The sequence below is a fragment of the Ixodes scapularis genome, unplaced genomic scaffold, assembly GCF_016920785.2.
Source record: "Ixodes scapularis isolate PalLabHiFi unplaced genomic scaffold, ASM1692078v2 PGA_scaffold0__279_contigs__length_252992795, whole genome shotgun sequence".
NCBI lineage: Eukaryota > Metazoa > Arthropoda > Arachnida > Ixodida > Ixodidae > Ixodes > Ixodes scapularis.
The window spans coordinates 79,015,922-79,040,502 of NW_024609835.1; the positions used below are offsets into that span (position 1 = coordinate 79,015,922).

Sequence of the window (24,581 nt, forward strand, 5' to 3'; positions counted from 1 at the left end):
GAAGGCCGTTCCAATCACGAGATGTTTTTGGGATGAAAGATTTGAAAAAAGAATTTGAAATGGAAGTGGGTATACCAACTTTGCAGCAGTGATCGAGGCGAGAGGATACGTAGATGGGAGCACTGATTAGTTGTTCTTTCAAGAGTGAATTGGCATAGTAAATTTTATGGAATAAACAGAGACGGGAGATAGTGCGACGAGTGGAAAGAGGGGGCAGTGAGAGACTAGCTTTCATGGATGTGACGCTTGATGTACGATGGTAGTTTGATAATATAAAACGTCCTGACCGGTTTTGGATGGCTTCAAGCGCTGATATGAGGCTTTCTGTACCGGGATCCCAGACCGAGCATGCATATTCAAGTTTTGGTCGCACCAGTGTTTTATAAAGTAGTAATTTTAATGATGATGGAGCTAGAGAAAAGTTACGTCTTAAATATCCAAGCATGCGGTTACTGTTATTAACGATATATTCGGTGTGAGTTTTCCATGATAGGTGAGGAGAGATATGAACACCTAGATATTTGTAAGTTGATACGTTTTCAAGGATGTTATTTGATAGGAAGTAGTTAGGACAGAGTGCTGCTTTGCGAGAAATCCTCATTGTCTTACACTTCATAGTGTTTAGTTTCATGTGCCAAGCATCACACCAGGAAGAAATTGCATTTAAATCAGATTGAATTATGTGTACGTCAGAGTCATTAGTAATTTCACGGTAAACAACGCAATCATCCGCAAATACGCTTATGGAGGAGGAAATGCTAGTAGGTAGGTCATTTATATATACTAAGAATAAGAGGGGGCCTAGGACAGAACCCTGTGGTACACCGGACTTAACGAGGGACGATGACGAGTTTTTGTTATTGACAGTCACAAATTGCGATCTGTTAGTGAGGAAACACTCTAACCAAGATAAGATATATGGATCAATACTGAGTAGGCTAAGCTTGTATAGTAGTAGTTTATGTGTTACCTTATCGAAAGCCTTTGCAAAGTCCAGAAAGATGCAGTCAGTCTGAGATCCACGGTCCAGAGCCGAGTGGAAGTTGTGGGTGAAAACTAAAAGCTGAGTATCGCACGAGAAAGATTTGCGGAATCCATGTTGAAAAGGGCTAAAGAAGGAGTTGCACTCCAGGAAACGCGAGAGCTGTGAAGAAATTATGTGCTCCATGATTTTGCACGGTACGCTAGTAAGAGATATTGGCCTGTAATTGAAAGGGGAGAAACGGTCACCAGCTTTGTGAATTGGAACAACCTTCCCTACCTTCCAGTCCTCGGGTAAGACGCCATGATCAAGTGATTGTTGAAACAAAGATGACAAGATGATTGAGGAGTACATTTTGGTATTTTTTAGAAATTTCGCGTTTATCTCGTCGACACCTGATGCCGACGACAGCTTGAGGTTTTCAATAATTTTAACAATACCGGGTGGATCAAACAGAATTGGTAACATGGGCAAAAAATCAGAAGATGGTAGTACGGGATGGTTGGCACCTAAGAAATCACTAAAGACACTGATGAAACTTTCGTTGAAAGTCATAGCGCAATCTTCACCAGAAATCACCTCTCCGCCTGAATTTTTAAGTTGTATTAAATGTTTGTCGGCAGGGTTGACTAAGTTCCAAAACTGTTTTGGATTGTTAGTGAGCATTGAGGGTAATTTTATGCTGAAGAAGTTATATTTAGTTTCATCGACGGCCAATTTGTATACTTCAGCTGCCGAATGGTACGCGGCCCAGCGATCGGGAGACATTGATGATTTAGCTGCTCGAAACAAGCGCTTTTTCTTATTAGACAGCCTTTTTAAAGTCGTATTATACCAAGGTGATTTCGAGTTTGATTTGACAACACGACAGGGAATGTAGTTGGTGATCAATGAAGTAATTTTATCTTTGAACAGACACCAATTACCTTCAACCGATCGTTCTGAAATATTCTGCATATAAGAGCCCATGAATGTACATAGCTCGCGGTTTATGGATTCAAAGTCGGCTCTGGCGTAATCACGGATGTGTTTGACACAATCAGCAGGATTGTTCTTAGGACTTTTCAGGAAAAAATGCAAGGCTAAATGGTCGCTAAGACCTGGAAGATAAGAGATCGGCTCTACGAGGTCCTTAGGCGTAGTTAAAATAAGATCAAGAACGTTGGATGCTGAGGACGTAATTCTCGTGGGCTCGGTTACTAATTGCGAAAGATTAAAATCTGCACAGAGATTTAGGAAATCGTTGCTTTCAGAAGAATGAGGCACGCAAATAGGAATATCTTGTGACCAGTTAATATTTGGGTAGTTAAAATCGCCAAAAATAAATAGCTGCGAGTTAGGAAACCTTGAAACAATTCCGCTAAGTGTGTCATGTAATAACTCCACAAAATTCTTAGCAAAGGTAGGTGGGCGGTAACATGCACAGACAACAATGTTTCTGTGACTTAGTTGGAAACGTGCACACACAATTTCTAAGCTAGATGCTAAGTTAATATGAGATGACTCAATGTAATCAGCAACTGCAACCAGCACGCCTCCGCCCGTCCGCGAATCCCTATCATGCCGATAAACTTTGTACTGCTTATCACAAAAAAAAAAAGTTCATCGTTACGTATTTTGCTAGAGAGCCATGTCTCGGTCAACACAATGATGTCGGCAGAAGCAGAATCAAGAGCGGAGCACAATTCATCGCGTTTCTTTATTGCGCTTCGGATATTTGTAAAGAAAACAGAAACATTTTCCACCGTCGAATCTTTGACTGGAAGAGTGCACGATTGTTATGACGTTGCTGATTGCACGTGTTGCGGTTGGAGTGACTCGGCACCTCTATCAGTAGCACTGGTAGCACTAGAAATTTCATAAACTTCGTCACTCGTACTGCAGTAGGCGTAACACTTCTTGTTTAGGTGAAGTCTGTTGTACCTTATCTTAAATATACTATTGGGACTCTGAGATTTTGCGAAGTCAAACAACTTCTTGCGCGCATAACGTGTGGCTGGTGCGAAGTCTTCATTGACTGAGACGTTCTATGTTTTTAGTTTAGCTTTTGCTGAAAAGATGCTCTCTTTAGTTTTGGTTGACACAAGTTTTACCATTACTGGTCGACACTTGTTTCGAGAAAACGTACCAAGCCGGTGCGCACGAGTGATTCCCTCTTCGGAAATGCTCAGCTCAGGGACGTTAGAAAGCAGCGAGTGTACTTTTTGCTCAGATTGGGCCCAGGTCTCTGAGGGCGAGTCATCTATACCATGAAAGATTAGATTGTCTCGCCGAGACCGATCTTCGAGGTCGTCAAGTCTAGTACGCAAGAATGCATTTTCTTTTTTAACTTCTTCTAGAACCTGATGTGTAGTGCGCACTTCACAATCCAGTCTATTAAGAACATTAGTCTTAGTTTCCACATTCTGGAGCCGGTTAGAGATGTCAGTGATTTTGTCTTCCAACTGCTGTTGATTTGTTTTGATTTCATTTACAACCATTAGTAGTTTAGACTGACCATCTTGAAGCAGTTTGCACATGTCGTCAAGCTGTTTGTTACGCGTTTCAGGACCGGGGTTTACCTCAACGTCGCCGCATAGCATCAGCAATTTTACAACATCTATACTCTGACCGACGATCGAGAACAACTCCCGTGGGCATGGGAACACCAAAAGAAAAACGTCGCCTGATTTTTTAGTGTACAAAGAATCGATATTACTAACCTGCGTACAGAAGAAGCGAAAAACGTTAGCCGTCCGCATCGTACGGCTGTTCCCATGCCCAGTGAAAGCATAGGCGATCGGCCGGTCCCTCTTATCGTGTGGCGCCGCTGATGTCGCTGATGATGAGGCTGGCCTCTCGAACGTTTTTGGCAGGATGGTGGGCGTGTCCGGTGGGAGACGAAGTGGCGTGTTCTTGTTGATGACTGGCAGTTTACCCGCCGCTGTGACAGGTTTTGCGAGTAGAACTGTAGAACTTGAATCCACTGTTGGTAGGAAGCATGTGCTGAACATCAACTGCGTACAGAAGAAGCGAAAAACGTTAGCCGTCCGCATCGTATGGCTGTTCCCATGCCCAGTGAAAGCATAGGCGATCGGCCGGTCCCTCTTATCGTGTGGCGCCGCTGATGTCGTTGATGATGAGGCTGGCCTCTCGAACGTTTTTGGCAGGATGGTGGGCGTGTCCGGTGGGAGACGAAGTGGCGTGTTCTTGTTGATGACTGGCAGTTTACCCGCCGCTGTGACAGGTTTTGCGAGTAGAACTGTAGAACTTGAATCCACTGTTGGTAGGAAGCATGTGCTGAACATCAACTGCGTACAGAAGAAGCGAAAAACGTTAGCCGTCCGCATCGTATGGCTGTTCCCATGCCCAGTCTGATGCTCTAAGACGGGGGTGGCCAGGCTGACCTGGCCTAAGAGCCGCAAACAAAACGACGGAACTTCTAAGAGCCAAGGGGGGGTGCGAGGGGACTTAATTTTTTTCAGAGTCTGACTTTACGTATGGGAGCACAAGGCTGTCAAACTGCAAGCTGCAGTGCGCTTTATTCTGAAATCCTTTCTTTTTTTTTTCTCCTGGGGAGACGCGGAAAGGGGCGAAGGAGGGGGGGGGGGGGAGGGGGAGGGGGTCCCCTCACGAGGGATCCGCGAGCCGCACTTGAACCCGCAAAGAGCCGCATGCGGCTCGCGAGCCGCGGTTTGGCCACCCCTGTTCTAAGACATGCGCTAAACATTTCTTGCCGTCTACAAGTTTCTTTTTAACGTCTGCAATTTTCCTGCTCACGCCCGAACAATTTTGTTTTTATCTGCTCTCAAGACCGGTGTGATTGGCCAGCGGAGCATGCGCCATGTGGACCATCTCCCTTGAAGCTGACGGCTCTCCGATGTGCTTTATACTCGTCCGAATAGGCTGCGACTGCCGCCTCACTGAAGCTGGGCATATTTTTTCCGCTTCTGTTCTGCAGGGCGTCGACGGCGGTTAGGATAGGGGGTAGGTCGACAGGGCTTTAGTTCGGTGCGGGGGTATTCTTTTTGTGTGTGTGTGTGCCACGATGGTACAGAAGGAATACACTCGGACCAGACGTACTTATAGGACTGTCAAAGTGAAGAAAGCGCCCCATGGTTGCTGGAACAACAACCCGCTCTCGTGGCCCACGGTTGCAACAAGACACCGCAATTTTCTATCTTTCTGACACACCATATGTCGTAGTCACATCAGAAATTTTAATTTATTGGGTCGGAAATAAAAAAAAACAAGAGGCTTAAAGTGCCAGGATAACAAAGCGTTTAGTATCTCAAGATTACTTAAACAAGAAGTTGGTAAGAACGTCTATTTTATCCTTCATATGTCCTTTCTGTGACATTTAATGTTGGTGGGATACATCAACTACCCTTCCCCTTGCATCATACGCTGTATAGTCTCTATTTTGCATAAAACGTTACGTGAAAACGATTTCGTACTAGTAATTTAGCGAATTAATTACGAACTTCTTGATTAAGTGACCTCAAAATACAACCTTTTTTCTGAATTTTACAATCTACACTTCTAATATTCTACGCCGGTTATATTGCCGGGACAGACACTGTGACATTTCTTGTTACGCCACAGGGAGTAGGGTGGATCCCATAGTGGGTGAAGGAGCGAGCACAGTGGCATGATTTTTGCATCTTGCTGTGTCCCATACTTTTCTAAACGATGCTTGTTTTATGCAACAATTCATGTCCTCTCCAGACCTCCAGCACTATAGTTATAGAATAAAAGGTACACCGGCCGCGTGGTGGCAATATAAATACCACACTAAACGTCCAATTAATCATTTTCGGAGAGGATGATGCTGCGGTGAATTTTGGTAAGACTGGTAGAGATTCCCAATTTAAAGAAAGAAAAAAAAATCAAACGCGCCACAAAAAACAAACAAAACAAAAAAAAAAACAAAAAAAAAATGGCCACGGTTCTAAAAATAACGAACGAAAATAAAAGGACCCAGAGGCATGTGGCCATTTGGGCAGTGGCCGGTCGGCCTTACGCTGGAGCCCCAACGCGGTGATATCACTCGGCGTAACTCCGAGGTACTGGGAACTCCAATCTCGCGCATTCAATCCACTTTTCTTTGTTTCTCAATTAGGCCGCCAGTTCGCGCAATTTTTTTTTGCGGCAAATTCCGTTAGGCGGCCGCATTCCGTTCCTCTCCTTCACTTCTTTTCCGCTGGGAGGCGTCGTCTCGCTTTAGTTACGAGCAGCGAGGGCACTTCGTAATAGAGCATCTCTCGGTATCTCGTAAGGAACCCGAAAGGCGGTTGCCCCGGGTTGTATTGTACGCGAAACAAAACGAAGAACGAAAACCTCAACTCTCGCGACCGTCACCGACATCACAGCGCCGGCATCGCTAATAACCCCGTGGAGCGGAGAAGAAACGGATTCCCACGTTACCAAGCAAATAATTACCCTCTAACTTTATTTTTGAACTCACTGATTTATTAAACTAAAACGTTGAGCTTTATTGAGCTTTTTAGATATTGCTTACATTATTTTTTTAACCTGATTACTAAAGCGATGGAATAAAATATTAATTGCCTCGTGTTTATTGCAAATTCATAAACAATTTTCCTTCGAATGTTCTTACAGATGGGTCTTGCACCAGCAAAGGTTTATGATTATTGCGTGATAGGGCGGCGAGTTTTTTTACTGTTTCGAGTGTTCAAAAAACGTCACGAAGGATGGTGCTGGCATGAACGCGATGTCGGCGCCGCATGGTAATGCTGGACACCCCTTAGCAGCACTTTGAGGTTGATCCTCGTGAAAGGCGTTATTGCATTTACTGAAACATTTTGCTTCACTACGCGTGAAAGTACAAAAATCTCGCAATTGAGTCGGGTGTGTTGTAACATTAAAAACAATTTACACACAGGGTGAACTACTTTCGCCGACCTGTGGTGTTCATCCAAAAAAATAGAAAAGCTTCCACGCTTAAACAATGAGACGAAGAACAATGTAAAAGTAGAGCGTGTGTTCAAGTGATAAATGAACGGTATGCTCATGGCGCCACGAAGACGTTCCCTGAAGCGGAGCACTTAACCTCTCGATAAAACCCCCAAATTTGCAATCAGCGCGCCCAACGCGTCATTATTGACCACATAAACGATCTTCAAGATTTCTCAATGTTCGTCACTACATTCGCAACGTCATGCATGTTGGCTGCTTGAGTAAGTTAGGAATTTGGCACTTTCACAAAAAAAAAAACACGAGCTAGTTTATTGACTTCTATTTGCAGCACTCAACTTCAATTGTAAGACATCATTTGCGTTATGTGAAGCTGTATTGCAGCCATATTTTAAGTAACACATTCAGAAGCACAAACGTAGAAACAGAAGATTGCTGAAAAACTATAAAATCAAAGACACAATTGTACAAAAGGTCGGCATTTTTAGATCCTACAACTAGGGATGCCGCGAACCACCCTAGGTTCGAATTCGAAATGTTTCAATATTTTCGAAACGAACTGAGGTTCAAGTTTGAAAGAGTTTAATATTTTCGACCGTACGGAGGTTCGAATTAAAAAAAATCGCAACTTTCAAAATTCGTGGAGTTTCGAATTCGAAAGTTCGAAGCTTTCATGGTTTCTAGAAGTTCGGGCTTGATTATTTCGAATATTTTTGTACTTGGGGTTCAAGAAATTGAAGATTTCGAACTTTCCTAACTTAAATTTGAGAAATTAGAATGTTTCGATTTCTTAGGATTTGAAATTCGAAAATTCGTTTGAAATTCTTATAGACATGAAGTTCGATAAAATTGAAGATTTCGAATTTCTTTCTACGTCGTGTTGGAAAAGGTCGAAGGTTTCGATTTTCTTTTAGGGCTAAATTCGAAAAAAAAAGGTCGAAGGTTTCGAATTTCTTTCCAGTCCAAGTGCGCAAAGTTCGAAGACCGGTTTTCATGTTCCGCCACAGTTTGTTTCAAAGATCGTTTTCACGCCTCACTGGTTTTCATGAAATCAGGTTTAGAAAAGTTCGGGTGTGATATTCAGACTGATCGAAGGTGGTCAGGCAATGAAATGAGGCAACGAGTGCCCCGGATGTGCTGGAATATTTGCCAGTGCAGACTCTGCAGAGTGACGTGTGACCATAGATCAGTAAATGCGACCGCCATTGGGGGAGGGGGGGGTCATTAGTGTGCATCACGAAGTAGTGATCAGACGAACGCACTGTTTAACGATACTCATCCAGTTCGAAATGGCCAGGGGCAAGCAAGTGGTTAAGGCCGAGAAAATCTTTGAAGCGGTCTGGAAAACTGGCTCCCTATCCCCTTGGACGCTGGTAGTATTCCGATCAAACACCGCCCGAGTGACTCTGGCATATAGTAAGTTTAGTTTGTACATGATGCGAAATCCTAAGACTCGAAATCAAATTTGAAAAAAAAAATTGTGTAAGAAGGCAGAAAAAAGGGGACAGGACAACGTCTCAAACTCAACTCAGTTGAAAAACTCAGCTCAGTACAACGTCTCAAATTCAACTCAGCTGAGTTTGAGACGTTGTCCTGTCCCCTTTTTTCTTTCTTACAATATTTCTTTCGAATTTCATTCCCAGTCTCAGGATTTTGCATCATGATCAAAAACCGTAGCTCGCCTGCACCTTGAAAATTTCTTTTTTTAGTTTGCAATTGCTTTGAAGGTTTATTTTCCGGGAAGGACGAAACGCCGAGCAAAAAGCACAGAAGCCGACACAACTTGAGGTCGAGGAGCGTTCTACCATACCAGTGGAGTCGGAAGAGGAAAAACGGGGGGAAGGGGGAGTGGAGGGACTCAAGTCTCCCCCCCCCCCCCCCCCAGATATTTCGGACTGTTAAAGAAAACAATACGGGGTCGAGCTTATTTAATCCGAAATTATTTATGCATATGCATAGCTACTGTCGCTCTTCACTGCATAAAAGATCGCGTAGATGGTCATTGTTAGAAACTCGTTGTCAGAAGGCACTACTCGTCACATCCTCGGTGGTTCGGATTTCAAAGCTATGTCTTTTCGACCTGAATAACTGTGTCATTGGTAAAAAATAATAAAAATAATAAACATAACAATAAATGCAAAAATGAAAAGCTGGAGAGAAAAAAGAAAAATTATCAAGAACCCGCCGGAAGTGTTGTATTCTTGCATATTCAGAGGCCCAGAAGTACGAAACAAGTTTCTCTTGCCAAAATATGTACAGGCTAAGAGAAACACGTCCCAGAAACGTGAAATATAAAACAAAACAATTTTTTTTTATGACGTGCTGAACTTAAACAATTTTACAAATCTTCCCCCAAGAGTTCATTTATTCCTCAATGTGAAAAAACAATAAATACATCATTTTGTATTCTGCAAATGGTAATGATATGTACTGTCTGTGGTGTTAATTTAAATGCGATACCTCAAACAATCTAGACAAAAAAAGTACCAACTTTAGGGCGTAATTGCCCGTAGTTACATGTCTCGATATTTCTTTGAAACTCGTCTTGAACAACAATAATCATATCTTCAGACGACACTTACCTAGGTTATACATAGATCATTTTTGAAAAGTTTAACATCTCTACGGTAAATAGCTTCGGCTATAGTGCACCTCATATATGGCACAACCGACAATTGTCAAAAAAGCGTCGTCCTTCCTCGTTCCTTCGGGAATCTATTTCTTTGAAACCAAGCATGCCAGATGATTGAAATAAACGGCATTGTCTTTCGTAAGGAACGCAGCACCATATGTAAAAATGCAAAAAAAAAATTACGAATTTACCTCACTGCTTGAATCCAAATAAAACCGCCCGCCGGTCTTTCGAAGTTCGGCGAACTGCGAACTTTTATCCTAAAAGGTTGAAGTTCGCCGAACTTTGGACTTTGCAGAGATCGAAAGTTCGACAATTTTCGATTTCTTTAGATTAGTAAGTTCGAAAGTTCGAAAATTATCAAACTTCTTAGCGTAGGAAGGTTGAAAGTTCGAAAAGCATCGAACTTTTTAGCGCAAGAAATTCCAAAGGTCGAAAATCATCGAATGTTTTGGTCTATCAAGTTCGAAAGTTCGACAAGCATCGAATTCGCAGCGTAATAAATTCGAAATTTCGAAAAGCGTCGAACTTCTTAGTTTAACAAGTTAGAAACTTTGGCTTTCGTTGAATGTCTTAATATGGAAAGTTCGAGAGTTTGAAATCTTTTGAACCTTTCGAAGAGCTTAATTCGATCATCAAAAATTCGGTTCGAAAAACGTTCGCGGCATCCCTACCTACAACAAATGGTGAAATATGCTAACAAAGTTGGCACAGCATATGTAATTCACATATATATTCAAGAACGCAGATAAGAAACAATAAAAATTATTCAAACGATTAACTGTTCTACAGATATTTAGTTTGCACATAATTACAGCAATTAAACATCCAAATGTACGAAGCTGTCAAGCGGGCTTTTATTTTTCTACTGTGTAAATTCGGTTGCGATGGTATCGTCAGAAGTCAGAACTATGGTGTCAGAGGGTCCGGTCGACTAATTTATTTTGTAGAGAAAAACGGAAGGGCTGGAAACCAAATCTCCGACTTCTAAGAATGGTGCAAGATGTCACCTCGCATCTTTTTCTGCTTTTGTTCTTTTTGACATAAGGACGGACGACTTTAACTTACGTTGGAAATCTATACTAACTTTCCACGCACTCTCAGCCAAGTATGTTAATAAAAGCTACGTCTATTTTTTTAATTGCAGTGATTCGGTGGAGGAGATCTAGGCAGTACATCTTTACTAGCCCTATCAGATCATAGTTTTATTAATGTTCTTAAGAATGAAAATGGCAGCGGAGGTGGTACGTGTAAGTCGAGACGCCAGAAAAATTACAAATAATGTCATAATTACTTTATTAACTTCTGAGCTAATTAACCGACAAAATTACGACTCGTCAGAGTGGCTGCTACAGGTCCTAGTTCAAAGTCATAGGCGATGAACTAAGATATTGCCGCATGGCTAAATAAGAAGTTTTTAAACTTTGTGATGTTCTCTTAAATTTGTTTTGTTTTCTCGGCTTCAAATCTAAATTTGACGCTCCAAACCTGATCGCCTGAATGCGTTTTGCGTTTTCGTTTTGCTATTTAGGGTTGCTTCAAACGGCGATTAAACATTTAGTAAGAACTCTGACGACAAAAAAAAAATGTTTACTCCGAGTACACTTTTTTAAATATATTACATTGCATACATCAAATTACGTCTTTCCCGCCAAGTTTGCAAGAATATAAAATTTTGATATAGAGATGAATAAACCGTATTCAGTTACAAATAAAAATAACCTTATGGAGAAAAGAAAATTCCAGCGGTGGCACGGAAACCGGAGATAATCAAGAGGTCATGGGTTCCACTGCCACCGATAGCAAAAAACTGCTTTTTTTTTTAAAGTTATCTGCGAGATTCCTTATTTCATGCGCTCCCTTCCCTCATCACTACAACTTAGTTATAATTTTCTTACATATATCTTTTTTTATATTTGTTGAAGGCTTAAACGTATCACAGAGGGTAGTATATTTGCGGAGAGCAAAAAAGATCAAGCAAACCCCAGGACCTCAAAATTGAAACAAAATCTTGCCGAGTTGCTGAAACGAGAACATTTTAATGGCAAACTCCCGCTGATTCTTCGGGCACGCACCGAGATTACATTTTTTCTTGAGTATGCATTTATCACTGGGCGATTGGAAGCAACACGAACCTCTTTCACTCATTGATTTGGAGCTGAATTGGCTTTAGATTCGCGCACGATCGTGGCTGGTCTCGCTCTGCCAAAATCTTCAAAATTGGCCGGAAGTCGTCTTCTGGCGGCACGTGACTTCCTTCCCGCGTTGCGTGCCGGTCGCAGTTTTGTGACCCTCACACAAAGACAGCTTCGTAGAACCACGTCGGCGCGATCGGTAAAACCTCGTCTTGCATGCGGAATGTTACGTTTGGCTGTAGCGTCGTAATTCGACCATTCACGAATGCCGACCATGGCAATGTGTTTGGTGGCACACGTCACTAATAATGATCATACAATGCAAGAAGTACAACTTTAGGCCACGTCATGGATGTAATGCTAGCTGTCTGTACACGTGCAGCCGTTATGCACACATTCATTTCGATAAGTGTGCTTTCTACAGATATTAAAAGTATATTCCTATGTCTACATCTGCTAGAAAGTATAGGATTTCTACGTTTTTTGTTCAAGCAGTAATTCCTCGATCGAACGAAAGTAACCTTGAGCCCGCACGTTAAACTCACCTACGCCCACCCTACGTATGCCTGGCAAAAGCGTGATCTCGCGCTTACATTACGTCCAGAGATAAATACCCTGTGCCGCGCGACGTCAGGTCCGAAGTTTCTCAAAGTAATCATAAAAAAATTAATAAAATGTAGGAAAAAGAGACTAGAGTAAGAAACCGGGTAAGTCAACGAAAGGATCATCAATCAAGCCCTCAGCGGTTCCTTTTTCTTTCTTTCTTTTTTATCTAAGCCCACCACCCTCCTGCAGAAAAAATCGAGTGTTTTGTTTCTTTCTTAAGAGGAAAAGGCTAAGCTTGATAAAACCGACACGTTCAAAACAATCTTCTCCATCCTTAAGTTACGCTTTCTGCCTGATACTTCACAAGCCACGTTGTTTTATAACTTTTATTATTTTTTATCTTTTTCAGCAAAGTGCGCGTGTTCAAACTTGCTGGCGACCAGGGGAAAACGAAGTCCATAAAATCATTTCATATTCTCAATGAATCCTATGATAGATGGGCGCTTGTAGCACCAGAGGCGGCTTTGCAGAACATCTCATGGTTGGCACTACTTTCAGTATAATATCTCGTTTTCTGTTGTTTTCATTTTAAAATCGACAGAAGAAAACATGGCCAAAACGAAGTCTACGTAGGGTCACGTCTTGAATCTCATTGCATGCTGAGGGCTTGGCGGCCCCCTATGGAGCACAGATATCAACTATCAAACCAGCCTAAAAATGCAGATGGAAGCTGGCCGGATTCGCCAGAAATGTTCAGCATACTGTCCGTTTTTTTCTTCTTCAGTTAAAAATAAAACAAACAAAAACAATATATATCCCGTAAGACACGAAACGTAAAATAGAGCCACGAGTGGCCGACAACCGAAAGCGATTGCGTGACTTTAAAACATATCTTGGAACGGGGAGTACCGCAAGTTAATGTTACACCAAGCGCTATACTTACACAATATATATCTTACGACTCCGTTCAAGGCTCGATTTTGTTTTCGGTTTTTTTTTTTTTTTTGGCGAGAAGGCCAGTATCGTTTCCAACGGTATTTAGAGTTTTAGAACGGGATGATTCACGTTATTAGAGGCTATCTTTCACCTGTTCGACGCCTCTAAGCCATACACTGGAAACAAAGTAAAGAAAGCGAAACAAAAGGACAGGAGTGTAGTCGATCACTGCAAGACAAAGAACTTAGTTGGGCGGGTACGATGTTTCATGAGGCCAAAAAGAAAAAAAAGATATATGTGCAAAAGGAAATTGAGCGCGAAAGGAGGTTTGAGTGATGACGGGATATTACAAGGTAACGTGGCTGCATCTGCTTCGGAAAGAGCTTAGCTGTATTTTAGAATGAAACGTGGAGAGTCCCTTCAGCTACTCTCGGCTGTTCTGACTTGCTTCTAAACAAGCTCGCATTGCTATCTGTGTAGAGCCAAGAATTACATTAAATTGAAAGCCCCCAGTACTTGATGCCGTACTCTCGTGCTTTAATACAAATAGAGAAAAATTCCTTCTACAATTAAAAATAAGTCTGAGAGAAATCGGGTTGTAATATAATTAAAAAGCCCTCTAATTTGTTTTTAAGAATTTATTGTGTTCGTTTTGACATCTATCGATGATGAATACAGGATGTGTTGCATATTACTATGCTGAGAGCGGTTATCTTACCTTGAAATTGTCTCTCACCTCAGCTCTAGATTGGAAATTCGACCAGGGTACTACAAAAGCTTAATTGGGGCCTTTAACGTTCATGACATATGTTTAATTTCACGCCAATACGATAAAAATTAAGAATAAAATGGGTACGGGCGAGGAACAAACCCAGTAATGATTCTTGATGATCGGAGCGGATATCATACACCTTCCTTCGCAATGCTAAATAACGCATCTTCTTTTACTAAAGCGCCTCACACCTCTTCTCCTGGATCTAATACTATTGTTTTGCCACCACTTCGTTACGTGCTCTAAAAAATTCCACTAGTCATAAAAATGGACCGCACCCGCTGTGACGGTACCAAGGAATCAATCAATCCCTCTGTCCGAGTTTATTTAGGCAACCGTTGAGCAATACAGCTGTCTCGGGGCCGTCACAAAGGCATCTACATGCCTGACAAGGCGACCCCTGCCTCCCCCTTCACGGCCAGACCATTCAGCATGCCCGGACAAAATGAATGCCTGACAGATGACTAAATACTACTAGATCAGGACAAATCAAATAAAAGCCTTATAAACAGTAAAAAAATACTACATAAAAATACAAAACCAACAAAATACATCCAAATTGTCCCCCCCGCCGTGACAAAAAACAACGACGCACATTAAGCTTTTTAAGCACGCAGAAACACGTAAATAATGCGGCCATACGCAACAACATACCAGAGAAAATGGACATCAGCATGATGTAAGCCAACCGCCATCTCTACAGTCCAAAAAAAAAATGTTTTTTCTTTAAACCTGCAGATAAACATTGCACAAAAAAACACCTGAGGACGAAACAAAAAATAAAAAAATAATAAACATGTTTTTAATGTTGAAGTGACAATAGGGACACATTTATGCTTTTTTATTTAAGTCTTACACATAAATAACTCTCTGATTAATGACCATGAGATCAGAGTGGACATTTAAAGTTCTGGGTATTTGATAATCTAATTTCTATATGCTAGAGGCTCTGCGTATATTTTGCTTTCTGGAGCTCGTGTGCCGAAAATTGTATAAATGATTTTTCCAACGATACTTATTGAAAAAAAAAAAACAGTTGGTTCTAATTAAATTTGATTATAAATTATTACTCCTAACTTCTTTGTACCATCTCGAATAGTTAATATTTGGTGCTTGCTAAAGAGCGAAGCAGAGCGCCTCCGGTATAGGGCATTTTCGACTAAGCGCAAGGCCTTTTTTCTGGAGTATGCGAGAAGACAGTAGTGGAGGCGTAGCGTAGATGAATTAAGGTGTCATATATATGTTTGTTTATTTGTTACCCAGGAAGGTAGTAAATTTTTAGGTCTATAGATAATCCCAAACCATCGTGAGGTTTCCGTTCTTACTCTCTGCACATAAAGAGACCAATTTAGAATGTCATGAGACAAAGCACCTAGGAACATATATGGTTCGATGATTTCGCTTTAACATTGAATTTAAACTTCCTGCTGAATACATTTATTCTGTCGTCTAAATATAATATACTATTTGTGTGTTTAATCGATGTTGGTTTAGGCTGAGCTACGATGATAAATTTTCAAGCCATGGGTTGGTTTTCCGCTTAAGTACTTCTAGGCTTGTAACAAAAACAAAAGTTTTTGTCATCAGCACATAAAATTGTACCTGGTGTTCGAGGTGCTCTTAAGTGGAATTTATATAAACTGAAAATACAAGCGGGTCGAAAATGGACCCTTGCGGGACACCGTAGTTTATTCGACCCATGTTTGACTTTGCTTGACTAGTGTATTATATCGTGAACGATCGGATAAATAGCTTTTTATTAAATTAGGTGAAATTCTCCTAATTCTATATGAAGACAGTTTACCTAGTATATTATTTTGATTCAATAAATCTAGAGTTTTTGTTTTTCATTTTAAGTAAAAAAACACTCTTATGTATTTAACTTCTGCTCCAATTTTTCGATTATTTTATTTTGATGTTTAGCAGCACGAATTTAAACAATTTTTTGCTTTTGAAATTCGTACTGTTCCTCCGCTAAAAGATTTTTTTAAAGAAATCTATTAGTCGCTCATTACCAGCTTGCTCTACGAGTTTGAAAAAAAAAATGGGGAGAACTGAGATTGGTGTGTAGTTCTTTAGGTCATTTGTAGCGCCTCCATTGTGAATCACGGGCACTCTTGCTATCTTTGATATATTGGGAAATATGCCGGTACCGAGGACTAGGTTTTTTGTGTGTGAGATTGGCACACTAATTAGGTGAGCAACTGATTTTATTGGCTGGGGTTTTATACCACCTTCACCACAAGCACTGTTATTTCTAGGTTTTTTTATTGCGCGGTTTATTTTGGTTTTAGTAGTAGAAAACAAAATTATTAAAGTCTCATTACCCGGTGAGATGTAAGATTTGTAATCATTACTACTAATTGCATTGTCAGCGGAAGGAAGCACTGGACATCAAAAGGTGAAATTGCAGTGAGGGCACAGGCGAGCTGGTGTAAGGTTACCATTTTGTTAAAAGAGCTGAGGCTGAACATTCTCTGACTAACTTCTTTCCCTGTCTACTTTATGTTTCGTTGCTTAAACTTTTTTTCACACCCAGTCTCAGGTGTTTTAACAAAATCAAAAAGTGGGCATTAAATTTATAAGCTAGCTTGGATTCTGTACAGGACATGCCTTCAATTAAAAACTCAGAAATATCTACATAATATAATAAAACAGCGCAAAAAATAAGGGAAGAGACAAACCGGGCAGGACAGAGCGCTGCTCTATCCTGTCCGGTTTGTCCCTTCACTTACCTTTTGCGCTGTTTTATTCCAGTATGTACAACGATTACTAACTAGCCCATCTATCAACCTTAGTATCTCAGAAATGCTATTTCTTTCATTATTAGACACTAGGTCATTTACAGATGTTCACAGTTTCCTCTGGTTATTATAGATATCCGAACTTATTTTTATGGCACATACTCCGTTCACATTTATTATTGGTGCCTAGTTTATGTCTCGTCTTTTTTACATTCAGCTAAATAATCCGGGTGTTTTGTTTATATAAAAAGGACAAGGAGCTGTTTTATTATCTTTAGAAGTGCGGCATCAATCCAGGGCTTTCTTGATTTTCCTTTCTTTATAAATGGTCTAATCGTGAACGCTTTATCATAAAGTTCCTTAATCCTCGTTGAAAAGAGGTTGGCTGCAGATGGATCGCGCAACTGAAAAACAAAGCTCCAGTTTTCCTTCTCGACTACACTTTGAAACAATATTGTTTCATTCTTATTAAAGACCTTATACGTAATAGGTGCATGTCTTGTTGGTTTTTTACGCTGGTTTGAATAAGGTGTGAAAAATATAAAAATAGATAAGCGGTCACTAAGACCCTACATTAGAACACCTGCCTCTGGCCCATTCATCAGAGTTCGTAGATCACAAGTCGAGCAAGGTCTTAGAGATACCAGCAACCCTAGTCGGGACACGAATTACATTTTTTTTTTTACCGAGAGAATAGAACAACAATCAGGAAGCGTTTTTGTGGCTAGATCTGCGGACTTTAATACGTCTGCATTAAAGTCACCACAATCAATAACTCATTTACCGATTGGCGCGCACCATTTCAGCGTATTTTCAAGGAATTCTAAAAACGTGGCTACCTTACCCAGAGGAGGTGTATACACAATGACGAGTATAGTACCTGCCCACTTTACGATGAGAGACATGTACATCTAGGTCTTCCTTCACATACAGCGCCACACCTCTTCCTTTCATATTGTCTGGGGATAATGAAGTGCATTCAGATCCCGCGAAGTGAGCGACATCGTAGTTGATTGAACGCCAAGTTTTGGTAAAAGCAGAAATATTAAAATCATAGTTTAAATGATCTAGCAGCATATCAACACTGTCGCATTAATTTTTTAGACTTTGCGCATTCAAATGAAACAAAAAGAATTATATTTTTATCACACAGTTCTTTAATTTAAAAGAACCTGAATCATAATGACTACGTTTTGACTGCGAACTAACAATATTGTCAACTTTACCAAGAAAGAAATAGGCGATGGTAGCCACTGACCCAAAATAGAAATACAATTGCGTGATTTACGAGTCCCATAGGTAGAACGGCCGTCTATTCACTAAAATATTACCACCTCTCTACCGCTCCCTTTGTACCTTTAAAGCTCCTATTCCCGCTTGTATTTAATAAAATACACCACTATATTTATGACAGGCTTTGTGTTCTGGCGATTATGTTCCACGCAACCTACTTAGATAGAGATATATTAAATAAAAAAAGCACTACTAACTGCGCCATTACTCGACAAACAATACAAATTTCAAAGTTTGGGTACAATACTTCTATTGAATAAGAACGTAAAGCAGAACCATATAAGACTCATTGATACTTCAGTGCTTGTGCCACAAAAAGTATAATTTGCGTCGTCGAAGAACTCAACCGCATCTTCGGCTGGGCAGTAAGTTATCAAGGCTTAATACCAAAAAGGAAAGAGGTTTAAGCACTATACAGCAATATAAAAAGTAGAAAACTGAAACGTTCACCAGACTCGTGCACAATAAATCATTCAAAAAATGAGTGATGCAGAAATTTATATTTCGTATTTTGCGTACTTTTCACATCAGGTGAACCAATTTCAATAGAGTTGCAAGGAAAAATCACACTTTTCTTTTAATCTAAGAAGAGATATTCCTTGAACGGCCGGAATTTCAGTGTCTTTTTTGGGGTGACGTCACAACAACACTCTATTTTAGGCCTGTTTCATTTTTAACAAACGTAAAACTAAATTTATCAAACCGAACATAATGACTGTGATTTTCCAAACGTCCTCCATGTCAATTAAAAAGATGAAAAAATCGTTCTCTGTAACAAACTAACAGTAACAATTACAGGCCACAGCGGCATAACCAGACAAAAGAACTTTTGGCGCCCCATGGCGGCAAGCACTTTCAGAAGCGTTCCTCGATCCTGATTAATCAAGGCACTCATCATTTTTTACCCCGAAGTTCACAAATCTAATGTTTATCCACATTATGTGTTCCGTTTTTTAAGCACCATGTTCTTCGCGATTAAAATACAATCGACTACACCACTATCAAACATTCTGAACGACTAGTTGTTGAACTTGAGGAAGAAAATGAAAAGGGACGGACAAACACAAACTTCCATGGTGGAAGTTCGTGTTTGTCCGTCCCTTCTCATTTTCTTCCTCAAGTTTAATTATCCCTACCAACCCGCTCGTTCTGTCCTTACTAATTGTTGCTATGGCTGCTTTAGTATTTTTTTTAATTTATCTATTATGTTTACTGGTCTCTGAAAACGGCTCTCAACATACTTTTCTAGAGGTCGTATATTCTACTCGATCATTATTATTCCAACGCACGTAAATTAATGCTCTTTACAAAGCGCGTAGCACTACTTACTATACTTTGCACTTGATCAATGCTTCTTTGTATTTTTTTTTTTAATGTTAAAATACAGCACTGGAAAGAGAGCGTTATGATGGCGAATTTTAATTGACTTGATGATTCTGCGTCTGCCCTTTCGGAATTTATTTTAGGAAAGACTAATTAGGACACACGCAATTAGTTTTGCAACGGCGCCTTTACGTACTTCCCAAAATTCATATCATATTTCATATGTTAATAATAATAATATATTTATTAAGGAATGCGGATGTGGCAGAATCAATGTCAAACTGGTGAAAGCCAGCCAATGCTTCTAAAACCAGGTCCAACATTATAGCAGAAAAAATATTGCATAATGCAAAACGAAAAAAAAAAAATAGAATGGTTATAGCCTAAACATGTTAGGCCTCATAATAAAACACTGTACAGTTATTAGAAAGTTAAAGGTGAGTTATATCACGAGAAATTAAGTAGAAAAAACATAAACACGCACGCACATAGCCAGATGCACGGCATCTGGATGAAGAGAAGTGTTCTTGTCGGTGATGTGGACAAGATTAATTCGCATCCGTATTTGGGAACAAACAAACACACACACACTCACACACCTGAACAGGCACACATACACGCAGATACACACATACACATATACACACATATATGTGTTCACATGATAGTGCAACGCAGTCTTCTGAAAACATCTTACACGCATGCTCACATACTACTCCGATACAGGCTTGAAATTTCGGAGAAGTCTTCCGCAAGTAGTTACATTTCGATGAAAACAAATAACAGTTACAACTGGAGGAGGGAAAAAGCACAGATTCGAGGTGTTCACCAGAAACAAATCGGGCAGTACGGGGACAAAAAAAAAAAGAAGTTGATTTGACATTTCGCATCTGTTGACGTCATTCAAAATGCTCGTCTGTAAAAATGTCAATAAACAGGGTGAAAATAACTGTTCAGGCAGCCTTCCCATTGTGATCAATATCGCTGTTGCTGCACATCAGAAAACATAAATCTAAGACATTGCTGTAGTGTTTTGTTTGAAGTCAAGGAAATCAATGAATCTGGAATAGTATTGAAAATGTTCGACACATAGGATGCGCGCTCACTTTCACAATATCGAGTTCTTGCTCTTGGGTTTTGGAAGCGGGGAACTACTCGAAGCTCACGAAGTAGGGCGGATGAGATTTTAAACTCGCTCCCCCAAAAGTGCTTCCAGATGACCGTTTGTAGAAATAGAGAGACGAATGACGGTAATTCGAGCGAGGCGAACAAGTTATCGCTCGATGAGTGTTCTGTGCGGTAAGCAACACCTTTTAGGCTACCTCTCAATATGCGGTCAATCCTTGTGGGCCATAAAAGAGAACAATTGAAGAAGAAAGTAATGCCATACCTTAGTATGCTTTATACAAGAGCTTGTGTAACGTTTTTTTCTATAGATAAGGAAACCAAACATTTTATATTTTACATCAGGCAAGAAATAATTTTCAACCGTTTACATAAGGGCGAGATATGCGTGCTCCACGATAAATCGCAATCAAAGTTAATGCTAGGCACTTCATGGAGCTAACATAATGGACGGGTTCACAATTGGTGCATAGGCCATCGGAGTCATAGAGACAAAGTGAAGAAGACAAGCTCATTCCTTTTTGAGGATTCCAGAAACATACAAGTTTAGTTTTAGAAGCGTTCACTCGCAGTTTATTTGCCAAAAACCAGTCCATCAGTTTTATCACGTTTGCCTGGAGTATTTCAACCGCACGGTGGTATGCCAGATGTCTCGCAAATAAAACAGTGTCGTCAGCGTATTGCAGTACCACGGATCTTGTGATTGCAGTTGGTAGGGCAATGACGTAGATGTTAAACAAGAACGGTGAGAGAATATTCGCGATTCCAGTGAAATCGACGCCGCGTAGCGGCAGCGCCGAGAAGCTCAGGAGAGGAGGTCGTTTCGACTCTGTCGTCTGCTATCGCTGCTTGGTTCTCGTAGGCAGCATAGAAACAAACATCGTTTCCAGAAATTATTTTTATGATTCCGCCGTGTCATTCCTACGCACTGACTAGAAGAAGGTTTCTACCGTAGAAAAAATGATTTGCTCCTAAATGTAACATTCATTTTACGCTGCAGTGCAGGAATTTGTGGTGGTCCGCGTGCTGAACGACGAAGGCGCGCTCTCCATTCGTCCGCCATTTTGCCTGAGCAAGCGCGCCCTCTACAGTTCGCTGGAGTCGCGAATAGCCCTGTTGTACCCCAGATGTGAAGCACGTTTCGGAGCTGCGAGTCTTGCCCAGAGAGACAACCTGAGTACAATTCAAGAGAAAATTTTTGAGCAATGATTGAAATGTCCCCGAAAGCCCGCCCAGTACAATTTTTATTAAAGGATGTCGTGGTTCACAGTATCAAATGCCTTAGCTACGTCAATGAAGAGTGCATACATGTACATATTATTCTGAAAAGAGCAATGCATAGCAGTGTTGCGGAGTTGCCACTCCCGAGTTGGAATGATTCCCCGAATCATTCCGCATTTTCGCGACCCCGGAATGGAATGGGAACGGAATAGCGGCAACCTTGAGGGAAATGGAATGGGAATGAAATTTGATGCCTTTGGCACGGAATGGAATGGGAATAGAATGGGCCCGGTTCTTTATGTATTTTTATTTATTTATTTATTTTTTCAGGGGGGGGGGGGGGCTAAACAGAGCAAGTCAGCAAGTCAGTTGTTCAGAAATAAAATGAACAGCGCGAAACTGCTAGCCCGTGTGAAGCCCTAACAGACTATACGCATAAAAATGCAATACAAAAAACAAGCGTCAAAGCAAAAAGCATAGAGGGGAGAGGGGGGATCGGTGGCGCCTTTCGCGAACGCACAGACGACGGCCTTTACTTGCGTTACTCGAGAGCGAAACAAGAAACCAAGCACCAGGCAAAAGAAACAAAGGGAGCGGCCTGAAACCGCCATGCACGGCTCCTCATCCTCCTTTTTGTCCTGCTTTTTTTTTTTTTTTTTTTTTTTTTTTTTTTTGCGACGGCATGGAGAGTTTATGCGCGCGCGCACAGATTCAGATCTGGGAACGGGGTGACTCACAATTCGCAGAGCTCTGATAACTCGTTGACTCGCGCGCCGCCGAAAGATGATCAGTTATTACTTTCTTATAGTACGACGAGCGCCGTTTAGCAGGCGGCCAACCCTGCTGCCTTCCACGTTCATACGCGCGCACTCCTTTGAAGTGCAAAATGTGGGTTTGCTCAACACCCAAGCGAGATTCACATCTCTCTTTTCCTCTTGCGCTTTGCTTCGACGCTTGTTTTTCTTTTTTTATACTGCATTTTTTCGTGTAAGTCCGCCTTTTACTTGGTCCTTGTTCCGATGCTTATTTCTTGTGTTAAGTGTTTTACATTGAACTTTCAAGTAGGTTAGGGTTACAAGAAAGCTAGATGGTGCCCACTCATGTCCTTTGACTTTAGTTTCTGTATACCTTGCTTCACCTTGCGATGGACTGCTTAGGACGTCACGAGTTACCCCCGGGCAATCCAGCACCGTGAGCTTAGTAAAATCAATGCTTTTTTGAGGCATTTAGCATTTCGTTTGCAATTGTCTATGCGTTTGATAATGTCAGCTTTATGCTGCTTATGCGGACAAGCACAATGTAGCTGTCAATTGCTGATTTTTATGTTTAGGAATTAGAGGAATGGAATGGAACGATTCAGCCATTCCAGGAGTCGGAATGGGCCTAGTTGGAAAGATTTCAATTATCGAAAATTCTCATTCACGGAATGGAATTGGAATGGAAGGGGGGTGCCCATTCCGCAACACTGATGCATAGTGTCTGAGAGATTTTCAAGATAAATCATGCCACGACCAGCATCGAGCCCGTATTAACTTGGTGAAAGAACGGAGTGATTTTGAAGAAAGCCAGCCATATTAACAAAAATAAATGTTTCGAGAATCTGAGATATACAAGAAAGGATCGAAATATGTTTGTACAAGGAGACTTTTCTGGTACGCCACTTTTGTAAAGAGGAACCATTAAGGACATGTTTTAATTCTTCAGGTATAATACCTGTTTTTAAAATAGTGTTGATGAGGGCTAAAAGCATGTTTTTTATCGAGCTATATTTTCCTCATAATTCTCGAACAGTGATACCGTCGACACACGCAGACCTAGTTTGCTTGAATCCAAACAAATATGTGTGCAGATCATGTTGAGTGAGAGGGTGAAGAAAAGGGGAATTAAAGAAAGAGCTAAGGGTGTCAAAGTGGCCTTGCTCGTTGCGGGGAGGGCAACAGAGTTTGCGAAAAAAGTGCTGATTGCCTCTGCAGTAGACACTATATGTCTGCCCGTGTGTTTATAGAAAGTTTCGGTTACGCTCTTTCGCACATGACCGCGAAGCTCATTGATGACAGACCAGTTTCTCTTGAGTCAGAGCGGGCATCACAGATATTTTATCTTTTTTTTTTAATGTAAACGTTTAACTGAGCGAAGGAGAACATTGACGCGGTTTCTTTGTATCTTACACTCTAGTTTGAGTGCAGCTCTTCTGAGGTGAACGCCGACTGTTCTTCCACAATTGCTCTTTCAGAGTTATAGCATAAAGAATATCTGGAGTAATTCAAGGTAGTGAAGGTTTTTGTTTTTACAGCGGAGCTGTTAAGGGCTAGTTTCCCCAGGACCGGGTCCCCGCAAAGAAATGAAGACATCTAATTCTGGGCACATATTGCCATCTATGAGCGACGGCGGCAAGCCACGCATCTGTTTGTCGCCGTCGCTCATAGATGGCGGCAGCCTTTCCACTCTGGCTTGCCGATTTGCGGCTAGCCATTACTTTCCATCGTAGAGCTCCGCTGGTGTTCCTTATTTCCAGAATTAGTTTCCAGAATTACTGCTGAGTTGGCAGTAGCATCGGAGCTTCAAACGTTAATGTGATCGAGACTTGAGGACACAAGATGGCCATTCATCACTTCCTCTCTAGTTGAACTTTGAATAGTGGATAATATTCCATACTCGGCAAGTAGAAACAAATATTCACAAATGACTGATTTTGATTTTTCATTAGTGTAAAAATTAATATCCCCTACCAAGCACAACTGTGTATCATTAGTTAATCCCTCTAAGTTTCCCCTCAACTCTTCCAAAATGTTGATGCAGTTAAATGAGGGAGGTCAGTAGAGTGCTAAAAGGCAAACTGTTTGGTTGCAATTAAAAAACCTAACAGTCAGATTTTTTGAGTGCAGAGTGCATAAACACTGTGTCAACCTGCGTTGCCGACCAGAAATCTTTTCCAAATGTGCCAATTCTACCTCCT

At 41.0% G+C, this 24,581-nt stretch overlaps 1 pseudogene; it reads right to left on the reverse strand.

The window, feature by feature from the left end:
- Window positions 1–2,693: 2,693 nt before the first annotated feature.
- On the reverse strand, window positions 2,694–4,077 carry LOC120837911 (annotated as a pseudogene).
- Window positions 4,078–24,581: the final 20,504 nt, after the last annotated feature.